At 41.8% G+C, this 16653-nt stretch overlaps 1 protein-coding gene across 1 annotated transcript in view; it reads left to right on the top strand.

Moving 5' to 3' along the window:
• The window catches only part of CERKL (CERK like autophagy regulator), a 184085-nt gene that overhangs the window by 11226 nt on the left and 156206 nt on the right, over positions 1-16653 (top strand). The gene's annotated exons all lie outside the window — the stretch shown is intronic.

The following is a 16653-nucleotide window of genomic DNA, read 5'->3' as shown; positions in this document are numbered from 1 at the left end:
TCTTGTGCAATTTCATGACAGGTTATGCGTCGATTATCCAGGATCAGGTGTTCCACACGCTGAATGTTTACAGGAATGACTGCTATGAGCTGGGAACCACCATAGCTCAGGATCATCACTGACGGACGTATGGCCATCTTTGAAACGTTTTACATCATTCAAATGTCTTACTGCAGGGTCTCACGACCGTACTGTGCTTGAATCTTTACACCTTTGTTTACAAGATACTTCAACACCACACGCTGTTCCATGCATGCACTAACACTGTTATCTGCCATCTTGATTAATGGACTGTGGACTGGCCCACGACACGTGTCCGGTCTGTCAGTAATAGGATACACTTGCCATGTATTACTGCATGTAGTACCGCCACGCTAGCATCCCTTTTTATACCTCGAAAATTAAAAGTCCCGGTTTGAATTGAATACCCCTCGTATAACCCAGTAGGTGCTAAAGGAGTGTGACCATGTTATAACACTAGAAATTCTGAATGAACCTTCTGCACATTGCTATACATCCTTTTAGGAAACTTTGCATAAAATCATGGATTTTTAGTTCACACATATTGCCGTGCCAGTGCCTACTCTACTGTACTTAACTACTCAACATAACCTAACCTATAAAGCACGTCTTTAGAGTGGGAGAAACGAGTACTCGAGGAAATCCACTTAAGCACAGGGAGAACATGCAAACTCCATGCAGGTAGTATCCTGGTTGGAATAAGAGACCAAGGAACCAGTGCTGCAAGGCATAAGTGCTAACCACTATGCCACTATGCTGCCTGTATGCAACTAACTTACTTAGCTAAATAACTTAACAAACTTACGTAATTATCTATCTAGCTTAAAAGAAAATGGAAACATATGGCTTGGTTCACGATGATGTTGATGTGTCCACAATTTGGCAGCTGTATCGGTGGGAAGAGAAAAAAAATTGTATTAAGCGGTTTTAAAGGAAATGTACTTATCCAACGCAAAATGTTCTAACATTTACCAGCTAACAAACGATCACTGTTACCTAACGAAGTTCAAGGTGGGTTGTTTTGGGAGAAAAGAGCAACAGATAAAAGACACATACTGGAATCAGCCAACTGACTTTCTGCCGGCTAAGGGGACAGATTCTTGTCCATCTCTTGATTCAGCTGCAGCAGCTAAGAAACACCCAATAAAATGTTTTCTTGTTTTGTGCATAGAGCAGGGAAAGCTTAGAACCTAGGTTTTATTGCTTCCTGGGAAGCCAGTGGGTTCTACTCATGTCCTTCTCGGTGACACCAGGAGCTACACTCTTACCTCCACCATTTAACAACTGCGGTATTGAGTTAGCCCTGTAAGAGCACTATAACCATTGGCAGCTATGCAGACAATCCATATAAGTTGGTTGTCATGATTCTGAATAAATACAATGCTAATATTCATTTTGTAACTACCCAAACCTTCTTTCACAAAGCAGAAGTCTTTATTTATCTGATCCACCAATTTATTAATAGACTTTACCCTTCTGATCGCTCTGTAATAAGGATCTGCATTTTAGCAAACCTTACAGATTACAATCTCTATAATGGGCTCCAGTGTCAATAGGCTCTATTCACAAAGCTTTCACACAAGGATAAGATTCTTTATTTTCCAGAAAGTGACCATTTTGGTAGTTGGCAGGAATAATATTGTAAGGGGGGAAATCTATCCTTATATCACGCATGGTTTACCTGCTGCAGATGTCATTGTTTAGTTATTCAATTCGCACAGTTTGTGCTCCCAGATTAAACTCCATGCTAACTCGTGGGTCGATGGAGTAAAATTCTTCAGGGATGATAACAGCCATCCATCCATTATTTGGTAGATCAAATGTAGATTGTAGGTGAGAGAAGAAAAGTCAGATTTCAAAATAATTTATAAATGATTAAAAAAGATATTAACCACTTCCATACCGGACACTTTTACCCCCTTCCTGACCAGGGCAATTTTCAGCTTTTAGCGCTATCACACTTTGAATGACAATTGCGCGGTCATGCAACACTGTACCCAAATGAATTTTTTACCATTTTTTTGAGATAGATAAAGCTTTATTTTGGTGGTATTTATTCACCACTGGGATTTGTATTTTTTTTGCTATGTAAATGAAATGTCCAAAAAATTTGAAAAAAGTTTTTTTTTAATAAAATTTTGCAAATAAATAATATTTCATCATAAATCTTAGCCAAAATTTATTCCGTTATCTTTTTAGTAAAAAAAAAAAAAATCCAAATTAGTTTATAAGCAAAAATTATAATTTTTAAACATTTTTTTTTACATTTTTATTTTATTTTTTTATATTATTATTTTTTATTTTTTATTTATTTTTTTACATACTGTCACCCTAGCAGTACAGTGTCACCATGGTGACACTGTACTACTTGTGAGGGGTGATGAAGATTTTTTTTTTTTTTTTTACACTGATTGCTTTTACACCCATATAGGATGTAAAAGCAATCATTTCTCTTTCTCTCTGTGTGCATTCTTGCACTCATTGAGAAGAACTGAGTGAGCTGTGATTGGTCACAGCTTGTCACATGGTACAAGGCTTTTGTGAATAGCCTTGTACCATGTGACCTCTGTGATCATTCACAGATTTCACACATAGTAAGCAATGATGTCACAAGTGACATCTTGCTTACTACTTTGCATGTGATCACTGATTGGCCAATCAGTGATCACATGATCGGGACCTCGTACAGAGGTCCCGTCCGACGATCGGTGTTTCACTGTGTCCGGAGGACACAGCGGGCACTGGATCGCGGTGCTGCGCGCTCCCAGGGAGCGCGCACAAGCAGGGTGCGGGGAGGCCGTTTATAGACGGCCACCCGACCCTGCAGTGCCACCGTCCGGCCGTTTATATACAACGGCCGGTCGGGAAGTGGTTAAAAACAATCACTTTTACTCAGAAATAGTAAATGTGATAGTAAAGACTAACGGATGTAAGATACTTACCCATACATAGTGAGCGACCCCTTCTTGGCTGAGTGGACAGGTTCTGCTCTCCTGCATCCACCTTGTAATGCAGTCGGTGTGAAATTGGTGGGTTCCGGGTATTCTGGTGGTTTTAACTTCCTCTTCTATGGACAGATGCTGCACTCAGGCAGCTCCTCCCTGTCCTGGTTACAGACAGGTGGAATCTGGAAGCTCCCCAGTTGTGGCTGGTTCTGATTTTTTCCAGAACTCTGGGACAGCTGTTCTTAAGAGTTTCGGGCCCATGTTGAAGCTCTGGATTCTCTTATACGACGTATGGGAGAATCTTGGCCTGCAAAAATAATGATGTTTAGTAAATGGGAGAAGCTTCCCTTCTCTCTAATGCTAAAGACATGTTCCAAATGTTATTTCTATATTTTCAACTTTTTTCATTTGTGTAAAGCCACAGCGGTGATCCTGGGACATTGTCCTCAGTAGCAGTAGAATGTCCAGGCAGATTGGCCTTCTACTGCATTATCTATATTATCAAATATATTTAGTATCTAATATGAAGAATAAACTTTCCTCTGTAACTGCTGCTACAGATATGTAGAGCAAGGAGCTCCAGGACAGGACAAACATGGGACATTTATCAGCAATTCTAACCTAAATTTCATAATAAATATGATTACCATCATTTTTTATACTTATTTGTGTATCTATATGGAGGATGCATTGATCCCCATGTGTATTTTTTTCAAGCAACTTTATGACACTGTCAATATGAACAATTTTTTTAGAGATTTGGCAAATTAAAACTTTGACTATTGAAGTAGCTGTTATTTTCAGCTCAGATTTGCAGATGGCAGTTAAAAAATCACTTTAAAGCTGTGTGAATTGAGTTTAGTCATTAAATGTTGTTAATGAAAAAAAGATATTCTGTCCACTAACTGAAGGGCCTGTGTCCATGGGATTTTTTCAAGTGAGTTTTGAATTACCATATAAGTCTATGGAAATGCAAAACACGCTTAACCCCCCGGTCACATCAAGCCCGACTTTGGAATCATGCGACTTACAGTGAAGTCGCACAATTTCAAAGTTGGGTGAGTTGCCGATTTCAAGTGCGATTTGCAAGACATCTAGCACAGAGGTCTATGCAAATCGCACCAAAAGTAGTGCATGTACTTTAGAAATCGGTGCGGCTCCCACCAAGTCGGAATCGCACTGATATGACTTCTCTAATAGTGGACAATAGGGTTCGACTTGGCATACGATTTGCAAGATGTATGACATGCAAATCGCATGCCAAGTCGCACCCGATGTGACCGTGGTGTAAAACAGGTTAAGGGGGGTCAAAATGAGGGTCAATTGCAGGTCAGTTTCACCTTTCAATAAATTCTGATTAGTGATGTTCACCAAAATTCTGCAAACCTTCAACATAGCAACTGGACCCTATTCAAGTCTATGGGAGACTAATTTTATCTTTTTTAAAAAGGCCATGGGAAGCTGGGCACTGCCATAGAGAACATGTATCAATGCAAAAATGCAAATTGGTCAGCAGGGAGCTGGCCTTTTAATGCAAATTGATTAGCAACATTACAAATACACAGTTCCTTATTATAGGAATATTTTCATTTTTTGCACACATTAAAATCTGCATTTTTGGCTATAAATTCATTTTAACCCCACAGAATATGATTTATTTTCTGAATGGAGAGGCCATATAGTGGTGGTCTGCAAACTGCGGGCCTTTGCCCGCCTTTATCCAGCCCCTGGGGTACTATTCCTGTCATTGATATGAGCCATTATTCCTTCTATTGACACCAGCAATGACGTACCATTCTTTCTATTGCAACCAACGGTGGGGTATATATCCTCTAGCTGACACTAATGCTGGGTCCCTTTTCTTTCCACTGACACCAATGATGGGGCATACTTCCTTGCACTGCTATAAATGTTGGAACACTGTTCCTCCCACTGACATTAAAGATGAGGCACTATTCCTCCCACTGACATTAAGATGGGGCACTATTCCTCCCACTGACATTAAACATGGGGCACTATTCCTCCCACTGACATTAAAGATGGGGCACTATGCCTCCCACTGACATTAAAGATGGGGCACTATTCCTCCCACTAACATTAAAGATGGGGCACTATTCCTCCCACTGACATTAAAGGTGGGGCACTATTCCTCCCACTGACATTAAAGGTGGGGCACTATTCCTCCCACTAACATTAAAGATGGGGCACTATTCCTCCCACTGACATTAAAGGTGGGGCACTATTCCTCCCACTGACATTAAAGATGGGGCACTATGCCTCCCACTGACATTAAAGATGGGGCACTATTCCTCCCACTAACATTAAAGATGGGGCACTATTCCTCCCACTGACATTAAAGGTGGGGCACTATTCCTCCCACTGACATTAAAGGTGGGGCACTATTCCTCCCACTGACATTAAAGATGAGGCACTATTCCTCCCACGGACATTAAAGATGGGGCACTATTCCTCCCACCGACATTAAAGATGGGGCACTATTCCTCCCACTGACATTAAAGATGAGGCACCATTCCTCCCATGGACATTAATGATGGGGCACTATTCCTCCCACGGACATTAATGATGGGGCACTATTCCTCCCACGGACATTAATGATGGGGCACTATTCCTCCCACTAACATTAAAGATGGGGCACTATTCCTCCCACTGACATTAAAGATGGGGCACTATGCCTGCCACTGACATTAAAGATGGGGCACTATTCCTCCCACTGACATTAAAGATGAGGCACTGTACCTACCACTAATACCAATGATGAGTCATTATTCCTCCCTGTAATACCAATAATCGGGCACTTTTCCTCCCATTGAAACCAATGATGGGGTACTATCCCTTCCACAGAAACCAATTATGGGGCACTATTCCTCCCACTGATACCAATGATGAGGCACTATTCCTCCCACTGATACCAATGATGAGGCACTACACTTCCCACTAATACCAGTGATGAGGCACTATTCCTCCCATTGACATAAACAATGGGTCACTATTCCTCCAACTGAAACTAATGATGGGGCACTAATCTACCCACTAATACCAATGATGAGTCACTATTCCTCTGACTAATAACAATGATGGGGCATCATTCCTCCCATTGACACCAATGATGGGGCACTGTTTCCTCCCACTGAAACCAATGATGGGGCAGTATTCCTCCTCCTGTTGACCACAGGCGCTATGTAATTTATTTTACTCTCACTGATTACCAAGCCGGAGGCATATATTACTCCTTTTGCCACAGTCCTGTAAGCTGAAGGATAATAAAGTGGCCCCTTGTTTAGAAAGTTTGGAGACCCCTGACCTAGAGGTAGCATGCAACCAAGCATATCTTTTAGGACCTCATTCTGCTTTCAGTCCTTGCACAGAATGTGTTCTTTGGGTGTATTGTGTAAACGTATAGTAGGAGGTCCTGTTACCTATTAGAGTAGCGTCCAAACACCAGTTATAATACTGCCACCTGGAAACAGTCATCAACATTGCTAAGAAGAAAAGTAAAGGATCCTATCATTATTTTTCTTGAACAAGGAAGTTATCAAATTGTTCTTTAATTGCTCCCTAAGGACTGCCAACTGACAGCAAACTTTGCAGATACTAAACAAATACTATGTAATGGTAGAATACACAGTTTGTAGTTTCCTTCCTGCATGTCATATAAGTTATGTTAAAGGCATAGTCCACCTTTTGAAAAAACTTAATAATGCACTAACACTGATAAAATAAAAGTGCATTTATTACATGTCCTGTTTTGGGCCTGCAGAGCATTGCAACTGCAATCAGGGGAAATGCATAGGCTCATGCAGTGTTTATTCCCAACCTCAGGTCCAAACAGAGGTACAGACCTTCCATTATGGGGCTTCAGGAAGCTACAAATAAACTACAAATCCCCCAGCTAATGTAATGTTGATAAATTTAGAGGTTCTCGCAGAGTGCCCTTCTCCTGGGGGGCTCTGTGAGTTTCTTTGTCAATTGTAGTATCTGCCATTGATGGACCCCGGTGAGCAGATGATGCGCTAAATTCTAATAAAAGAATGCTGTAATAAGATGCATATGACAATATAGGTAAGCGGGGAGGTGGGGGGGGGGGCAGTTAGTGTTAGGGGGATGATGTATGCGACCACATTTCTTGTCACACCCTAAATATAGATAATATGATCTAAAATGTTTAAGTTAGTTGGTTGAGGACAAACAATGGTCACGATGGGGACATGTGCACCTAGACGTTGGAGGGCAGTCCAATTTGCTGGCACGATTTGATCAGCTCCAGTCCTCTGTATCTGAAAGCATGTAAAAAACAGTCACCTTGTTTAAGCAACTTTTATTTCATTGGTTTTTTTTTAAGAAAAGTCGCCAGATTGTTATTGCTCCTGTGCTGACATCAGGAGTACTGGGCTACTTTTGAGATCTCAGATGATATAAACTTGTAATCATATCTATATACTGTAGCATATTGCAGTGCTATTCGGCGTGTTCTATCTAAAGGCAGTCAGATGATGCATCCCTAAAGTACTTCATGTTTATTTACTACTTTTAACATTGCATTAGCCGAGGGTAAGAAAATTTTTATAGAAATTGGCTGGCAATTTTAAGGATAAATGTTCAAGAAAACAATGGTTCCATGCTGCTCACCTGCATCTCCAGATATGTATTAACAGCTCAAAATGGAAAATCAGTCATCAATATGAAAACCTTGACGTGCTTTGCACGTGAAAGTACTTACTTGTAAGGTAAATACATGTACAATATGCATTAAAGTTTTCATATTGATGGCTGACTATTTGTGCGAACTGTAAACCTACAGAGCAGATGAGCGGTGTTGACCCATTTTTCCTTGGACATTTATCTTGTGCATTGGGACCAGGCAAAGCCTGGAAGCCAAGATCTGTAATTGCCAAGGTGGATGGTACTGTATATGCCTTTCTCCCTTGAAGGAGCATTGTGTGAAAAGTATGTGGTAATTTTTAGGTGCTAGTAGCTATATGGTTTTATTGACTACAGTAAGAAAGATTCAACATTATGTTCTATGTCAAGCTTCAAGGGAGAAATAGTCTTGGCATTTGTCCTGCTTAGAGAGAAGTCAAAATAATTAAAAATTGAGAATTCTATTTTTTTTTGTGGATGAGGAATGATTTGAGCACCTTGCTTGAAAATGTAAATTATTTCCTGGATACTATGTGATGTTTTCTTAGCAATGTCCAATTACTGCTTGTTGGTGTGTCACATAGTGTGTCACAGGGTAGACATATATCTGATATTCAGAGGTAGGATAAGGCCCATTCCACAAATGTGTGGTGTGTTTAAAAAATCCTGTTTGCTGTATCTTTGATATGCTTTCATGAGAAAGCATGTTTCAAGGATGTTGAAAGATGTCAAAATGTAGGGGGAAGACAAGTCCACCCATGGACCAAACCAGATGAAAATCACACAGTGTATGGTGATCCGATCAGGTCTGCCTTTCAGTTTGTCTGGCGGACCTGATTGGATGGTTCATGCATTTCTGTGGACAGGCGAGTTACACCCACCTACCTCCGGGCCCAGTCCGGTCCACTACAAAAAAAACCTGACGGAAATCTGCCCTCTTCTGTCTATGTGGTTTGAATCGGAGAGCAGTCAGATGTAAATGGACAGTGGAGTCTGTTTACTCCCAGGAACTCAAAGAGCAGAACAGGCTCTGACCTTTTCCATTCTGCAGAAACTGACCGGACACAGTTGTGATATCTACCCGCTCTGCTCTGATCAGCAGTATACCTGTGAGCTGATCCCCTGCTGATTGGAACTGAATCCACCTCAAGTGAAAGGGGCCTTAGAGGAGAACTTTGCAGTTGGGTACCTAGGCAACCTGCATGTTCCCTTTTTAAAAACTTGCTTTAAAGTAAACCTGTCATCAGAAAAATAGAGAGGCTACTTTTGCTGACCTAAAAAAGTTACCGGTAGTTGTCTGCCTATTGTTCTAAAAGTTGGTATCAATGATCCTGAACAAGTATGCAGATCAGGAAATTCTGACTTTATATTTACCCTATGACAAGTTTCCTCTAAGTGAGCTTGACAGGGGCATTGTGTTATGTTGATGGTTGTTAAGTGACATGTTGAGTAATTGGCATGGCTGTCACGGGTGCAAAATATCAAGAAAATTGCTGAAATGGAAGTAAACCTTAAAGTGCTACCATAGCTCCCAGCTGTCCCTGCGTTCAAGGGACTGTCCCTTGTCTGGAACAAAGTTCCTCTGTCCCTTTTCCTCCACCATTCATCCCTCATTTTTGTCTGATCTATATAATTGTATATAAAATGCACTATTTATCTATCAAAACATTTTTTTACAGTGCTAAACCTTTCATCCAATTACTAAATTGCTGCAAATGTAAATTTGTAAAGAATTAGTAGTGGTCAAAAAATTATCTGTGGGTTTAACTAAAATATTTTTGTATAATTCTCCTTTAGCCACTTGATGCTGGGCACTTATACCCCCTTCGTGCCCAGGCCAATTTTTAGCTTTCAGCACTAATGCACAATTACGCGGTCATGCAACATTGTAGCCATGTGAAATGTTTATAATTTTTTTCACATAAACAGAGCTTTGTTTTGTTGGTATTTAATCACCACTGGTTTATTTATTTTTTGAACTATAAACAAAAAAAAAGCAAAAAATTAAAAAAAAAAATTCTATTATTTCTATTATAAAATTTTGCGAACAGGTAAGTTTTCTTCTTCACTGATGTGCGTTGATGAGGCTGCACTGATAGGCAGCACTGATGGGCACTGATGAGGTGGCACGCATAGGCAGCACTGATGGGCACTGATAGGCTGCACTAATGAGGTGGTACTGATGAGGCAACACTGATATCCAGCACTGATGGGTGACACTGGCTGCACTGCTGGGCACGGATGAGCACAACTGCGGGGCAGCACTGATGGGTGGTACTGCTGGGGGACACTGATGGGTGGTACTGCTGGGGGACTCTGATGTGTGACACTGCTGGGCACTGATGGGTGGCACTGCTGGGCACTGGTGGGAGGCACTGCTGGCCTTCACTGCAGGGCACTGATCATCAGGGCACTGATGATCAATGCCAATCTGCTCTGTGACAGCTGCCGGTTATCGGCAGTTCTTTCCTCATACTGTGACAGCGTGAGGAAAGTGCTGCCGATAACCTACAACTGTATTTACTCCATGATCTTCTGTGTCATTGGACACAGCTGATCACGTGGTAAAAGGCCGCTGTGATTGGCCTTTTACCTCATCATGTGATCAGCTGTGTCTGTAGGACACAGCGATCACGGGGATCGCTGGGGGCACGCAGGAGGGCACGTTCTGGGAGAACATCACATGACACCTTCCCAGAACTGGATAACCTCGCTGTAGTCATCATTCAGCTATAGCGCGGTTACCAAGTGGCTAAAGGGGCGTGAAAGGGGGTGTGTCCTATGCCTACATACCTTTGCTAATAGGTGTCCCTCGTTTCCATCTCAGACTGTTGGGAGGTATAGTGTTATCAAACCAACAACAGTAAAATCAGTCTGTATATGCAGTAAAGCATGCTTGTTATGCTCACTGTGGAACCTAAGGGGCTAACCCTTTGCATTGTGATCCTCCCCTTCTTTTGTTGTCCCCAATCCATCTGCCGTAGGTAGAGCAGCAGTGGAAAGTCTGCACATATTTGTTTCTGTGTTTTGAGATGGTGCATGTGATCAGCACAGGGCCAATCAGCGCTGTCCAGACAGAGGTGAGGAGTTATGCAGCCTCATAGGACAGTCAGAGAAGAAAGAAAACTCCTCCTACAAGATTAACCACTGCTCAGCCAGACACTTATAGAGGTAACAAGACTGCTATATGCTGATGAGAAAAGGTATTTAGCAGTTTATATTTATTAAAATAATTTAATTTCCATGTTGTGTGTACTGTGGAAGACCGGATATAGTGAAGGCAGGTTCATGGATTTAGTAACACTTTAAGATTGAGTGGGAAAGGGTCAGAACCTCTGTCAGGATTTAGGTTATCTATCCTTTTTCAGGAGTTTTGTTTTAACTTTCAGTCTTGGTGACCACACAGGAAATATAGAGGAATCTTTGCAGCCTCAACAAATTCAAGGTAATTCAGTAGGTAAGAACAGATGAGAGGTGGGTGCATCTGTCCTCCACCGGCTCTGCACAGAGAACTGAGCGATCATACACCACAATTGCTCAGTTCTCTCCGAGCAGAGAGTGGTGACTGTCAGTCCCCGGCTTTCTGCTGTGCTCCTCCAGCGCTCACTGGCGCATTGAGCTATGGAGGGGGTGGATGGGACTGGCTCATGCTCTCAGCGGGTTGCTAAAAGGCTGGGCCAGCTGCCAGTCCAGGCTTCTTTTCAGAGCCTGGAACTGGCTTTGTGACGTCTTCGGCTGTCGGCTGAAAACAGGTCACAGGGGTGCATAACCAACTGCATTCCTGTGATCCATAGGGAAAGTATAGCTAAAAAAGCTTTTTCTATACTTCTCTTTTCAGCTTTTTAGACTGCTTGTTTTGAGCTGTGTTTTAAAAGTAAGTCAGCCCACAAGTAATATTTTAGTTTGGCTGAATGCTAGTAGGGTAATTGATATACCACCTTCAATCTCTCTGTAATTATAGCAGCAGGTTCTGCAACTAATGCAGGCCATAGACGGTTTGTTTATTGGCCGATTTTTTGTCCGAAAGAATAATACGCCGATTTTTGCACTGTTAGTGGGGCAATGGCATCGGCCAATTTTCGCGGTTCCTCCTCATTTCTTTTATCGGTCATGCTGGAAAATTTGTGAAATCATTGGTGGCAACAGACTGACCGATGTTTAGTTTTTCGGACGAAAAATCGGTCGATAAATGAACCGTCTATGGCCTGCATAAGTTTCCCTGCTAACCTGCTGCAACCATTAATAGGTGGCCTTTCTCCTGCCACTGGAGTTTTCCTTTTTGTATATTGGACAGTATGCTGTATTAGGATGATGCCAGATGATATGGATAGAAGCAACCACACAGACAGCAGTTTAGTGTGGAGGAAATAGGGGAGGGAGGGGGGGTAGTTTTACCTTTTAGGCTGATTCCAGGCCATATTCAGGTGTTTATACCATTTGAATTTAAAAGATACATGTTAAAGCTGAATTCCAGGTATGCATTTTTTTTGCATAATTATATTGGCCCAGCTTGGCAGTCCAGCTTGACCCAGCTTGGCATGCATATGCCATACCTGTGGGACCACTGTGGAATGAGAGAATCACTTTAGTAGTCTGTACTACTACAGGGATCACTGCTGTGTTCCAGATCCACATCACCTGGCTGCCTTGCTGCATAATAATCACAGGAGGTTGCTCACTCAGCATAGACACCATTCACAGAATGCCTTGCATTTTTTTTTTCAATGAATGCATGGCGTTCTTTGATTGGATGAGGTGAAGAGTGTGATATCACCACCCCACCTACTTCCCACCTGGAGGCAAACGTTCCCCTAGATCCACTCTGCCTGTACTAATCCGATGACCACTGCATCATTTAATTCTATGTGTCCAAGGGCAATAATTCCCCACTTTGAGAGCTGCTGGGTTGTAGCAAAAGCTATGACTCCAGAATTGAACTGCAGTTCCATCTCATTTATAACATTTTATAGCCATAAGCAATGTTTTCCTTTTAAAAATGTTGTATTATGGTCAGACTTCTGTCTGCCTACCATTGTAAACAATGGCAGGACCTGTGTCTGGAACCTGTGAGGATGGAAATATGGATATTTCCATTGTGAACTTCTTTTTAAGGGTGTAGGATTCTAATCTCTCTTAAGATCTTGGCTTTGCAAGCTAGTGAGCCACTGACATGGAGCAAGCACGTAGCCAGTGAATCCTGAAAACTCAGAATATCCATCTTGCCTGCCTGATTTTGGCTAGAGATCCACTAGTTAGAAAAACCAAGGATCCAGACATGGAACAGCACCCAAATTTCTATGACTCTATAACACACCCCTTGTGAGCTGCTGTGTTAATCCAACAATACACATATATCAGCTGCTCACACCTATCACACTCACATATATGCCTGCTATAACATAATTTCTAAAAATGGTGCAGCGCTAATTTTACTGTTAAAAACCTTAATGTGTAAAACAAATTTAAAATAATCTCTTGTTGAAATTCACCAATTGTGTTTACAGTTTATCCATTCAGTAAGCAAACCTCAATGTGAAAATTTAAATAAATCAAATTAAATTCATAAAGTTTATTTTCACTCTTGAAGTGCTTCAGCAAATTCTCTTGCCACTTTAGTGCCCACACCTTCACCAGTTGTGCTCTCAGCTGGAATCCTTGACCTTACAAATTATGTAGTATCAAAATAGGCGTGTGTGTCCCTTAAATGGACAGAGAATTTACTGCAGGATTCCCCTGGTGGTCCTCTGCTATTGTCATGCCTCCTTCCACAACCAGCCACAAAACTGGGATCTTCTTAGATTTTCCAGCCACTTCCCCTTTAACCACTCGCCAACCAGGCCAGTTCTGACACTTCTTTCTTACATGTAAAAGTCTCATTTATTTTTACTTAGAACGCCCAAACATTATATATACTATATATATATTTAGTAGTAGAGGCCCTATGGAAAAAATGGTGGGCTTTGCAATTTTTTTATGTTACACGGTATTTGCGCAGTGGTTTTTGAAATGCATTTGTTTTGGGAAAAAATACACTTTAATTACTTTTATTGCACACAAACACAATATAATACCCAATTTTTTGATAAAATGTAAAAAGATTATGTTATGCCTTGTAAACAGATACCAAACATGCCACTCTTTAAAATTAAGTATGCCTGTGGAATGGCACCGAACACAGTACTTAAAGATCTCCATAGGCGGTGCTCTAAAAATGTTTGCAGGAGTGGCACCAGCATGCACCACGAGATGATTGCAGACGATTGGACAGTCCTTTGAACAGCCCATGGGAATGCTTTTTATGGTGTGATATGATGTGCTATCTGGCTGGGATCAGCTGCTTTGGAATGCAAGTGCAATTCCTTGTTTTAAGTAATAAAGCATTTTCATACAGTTTTACACTGTGGGCCGGCATTGTGCTTTAATTTTTGAGAGATACTGAGCAACTCTGTTGTATATAAAGATTGCAGCACAGGTGTTCCTTTTGGAAGAGGGTGGCTGGAACAATCCTAAAGTCGCATGTAGACCATTTGCTTTATAACATAGGTCTGTCATCTCTTAAACTGCTGGATGGATTTGGTGTCACTGGGTGTTTTTAAGAAGAGCTACACAGCACTTTTTTTTGAAGGACCTTTTTGGAAAATTATTATTTTTTCTGGACTCACTTTATCACTTTTTTTAAAATAACACACTGTTATTATATTATAGTGTATTGTGTAATGTTTATTAGGTTTTACTCTTTATTCACTTAATCACAGTTTGTTTGCAATTAGCGCCACACTATTTGTTTGTATACAGTTTGATTGGGCTTAGTATCACGAGCCTTTTAAGTGTTGGCAGCTGTATTTCGGTTAGGGATTATATCCTTTAGGACAGAGGTTTCTATTTATATCACCAGTTTAGAGTTACAGAGGAAATCTGGTGTACCTCACGTGTGGTGCGGTTACCGTTTATATACGTGCACAGGACATGCACTATATTGCCAAAAGTATTGGGACACCCCTCCAAATCATTGGATTCAAGTGTTCCAAGCACCTCCATGGCCACAGGTGTATAAAATCAAGCACATAGGCATGCAGACTGCTTCTATAATCATTTGTGAAAGAATGGGTCACTCTCAGGAGCTCAGTGAATTCAAGCGTGGTACCATGATAGGTTGCTACCTGTGCAATAAATCCATTCATGAAATTTCCTTGTTACTAAATATTCCACGGTCAACTGTTTGTGGTACTATAACAAAGTGGAAGCAACTGGATAAAACAGCAACTCAGCCACAAAGTGGTAGGCCTTGTGAAATGACAGAGCGGGGTCAGCGCATACTGAAGCGCACAATGCACAGACGTCGCCAAGGGGTTTATTTACTAAAGCTGGAGAGTCCAAAATCAGACTCCCTTCTGCATAGAAACCAATCAGCTTCCAGGTTTCATTGCCAAAGCTTCATTGAACAAGCTGAGGTTAGAAGCTGATTGGTTTCTAGGCAGAAGGGAGTCTGATTTTGGACTCTCCAGCTTTAGTAAATAAACCCCCAACTGTCTGCAGAGTCAATAGCTAAAGACCTTCAAACTTCATATGCCTTCAGATTAGCACAACAACAGTGCATAGAGAGTTTCATGGAATGAGTTTCCATGGCCGAGCAGCTGCATACAAGCCTTACATCACCAAGTGCAATGCAAAGCGTTGGATGCAATGGTGTAAAGCACGCCACCACTGGACTCAAGTGCAGTGGAGACGTGTTCTCTGGAGTGAAGACTCATGCTTCTCTGTCTGGCAATCTGATGGACGTGTCTGGGGTTGGCGGTTGCCAGGAGAACGGTACTTGCCTAACTGCATTGTGCCAAGTGTAAAGTTTGGTGGAGGGGGGATTACAGTGTGGGGTTGTTTTTCAGAGGAAGAGCTTGGACCCTTAGTTCCAGTGAAGGGAACTCTTAAGGTGTTAGCATACCAAGATATTTTGGACAGTTTCATGCTCCCAACTTTGTGGGAACAGTTTTGGGATGGCCCCTTCCTGGTCCAACATGACTGCACACCAGTTCACAAAGCAAGGTCCATAAAGACATGGATGAGTGAGTTTGGGGTGGAGGAACTTGACTGGCCTGCACAGAGTCCTGACCTCAACCCCATAGAGCACATTTGGGATGAATTAGAGCAGAGACTGCGAGCCAGGCCTTCTCGTCCGACATCAGTGCCTGACCTAACAAATGCACTTCTGGAAGAATGGTCAAACATTCCCATAGACACACTCCTAAACCTTGTGGACAGCCTTCCCGGAAGAGTTGAAGCTGGTATAGCTGCAAAGGGTGGGCCAACTCAATATTAAACCCTATGGACTAAGACTGGGATGCCATTTAAGTTCATGTGCGTGTAAAGGCAGGCATCCCAATACTTTTGGCAATATGGTGTACATATGCATTTACATTTGCGTATAAGCACAAGGGACGGGGTGCTTTAATTTTTTTTTTCATTTTTATTATTTTATCTTAAGCTATTTTTAACACTATTTCTTTAAGTTTTTAAAATAACTTTATTGATATCATAAGGGATGAACAACATTCCTTGTGACAACATGTGCCATGACAGGTCCTCTTTATGGAGAGATCTAGGGTCTATCAGACCCCAAATCTCTCCTCTGGCCTCCAGTGCAGCTGATCAGACACAGATCGATCTGATCGGCAGCTTTCCTGGCCAGGTAAACAAAGAGGCAGAAGTGATGAAATCTTGTCACTTCGGGTTCCTGGGGGTCACAGAGAGGGGGGAACAACTTATTTTCCTCTCTCTCTCTGTTCTGTCCAGCCATCGATAACAGTTGGAGCGCTCCTGGGCTCTGCGATCGAATGGGAGAGCCCATGAGAGATGGCGGGAGGGGAACAACATTCCGCCATCTGTAGAAGTGATCGAGTGGCTGTTTATCCACCCAAATCACTTCTGCTTTAAAGGCAACTGCTGAAAAATTTTTTTAATATCGGTGTGATGCCTGTAGCTGCAGGCAACATCCCTGTATAACCAACACCCTGCCAACCAAAGACGTCATATG

The sequence above is a fragment of the Staurois parvus genome, unplaced genomic scaffold (genome assembly GCF_062004578.1).
Source record: "Staurois parvus isolate SC_StPar_1 unplaced genomic scaffold, SC_StPar_1.0 ptg000251l, whole genome shotgun sequence".
Classification (NCBI taxonomy): domain Eukaryota; kingdom Metazoa; phylum Chordata; class Amphibia; order Anura; family Ranidae; genus Staurois; species Staurois parvus.
This window is presented reverse-complemented; position numbering and strand designations above follow the sequence as displayed.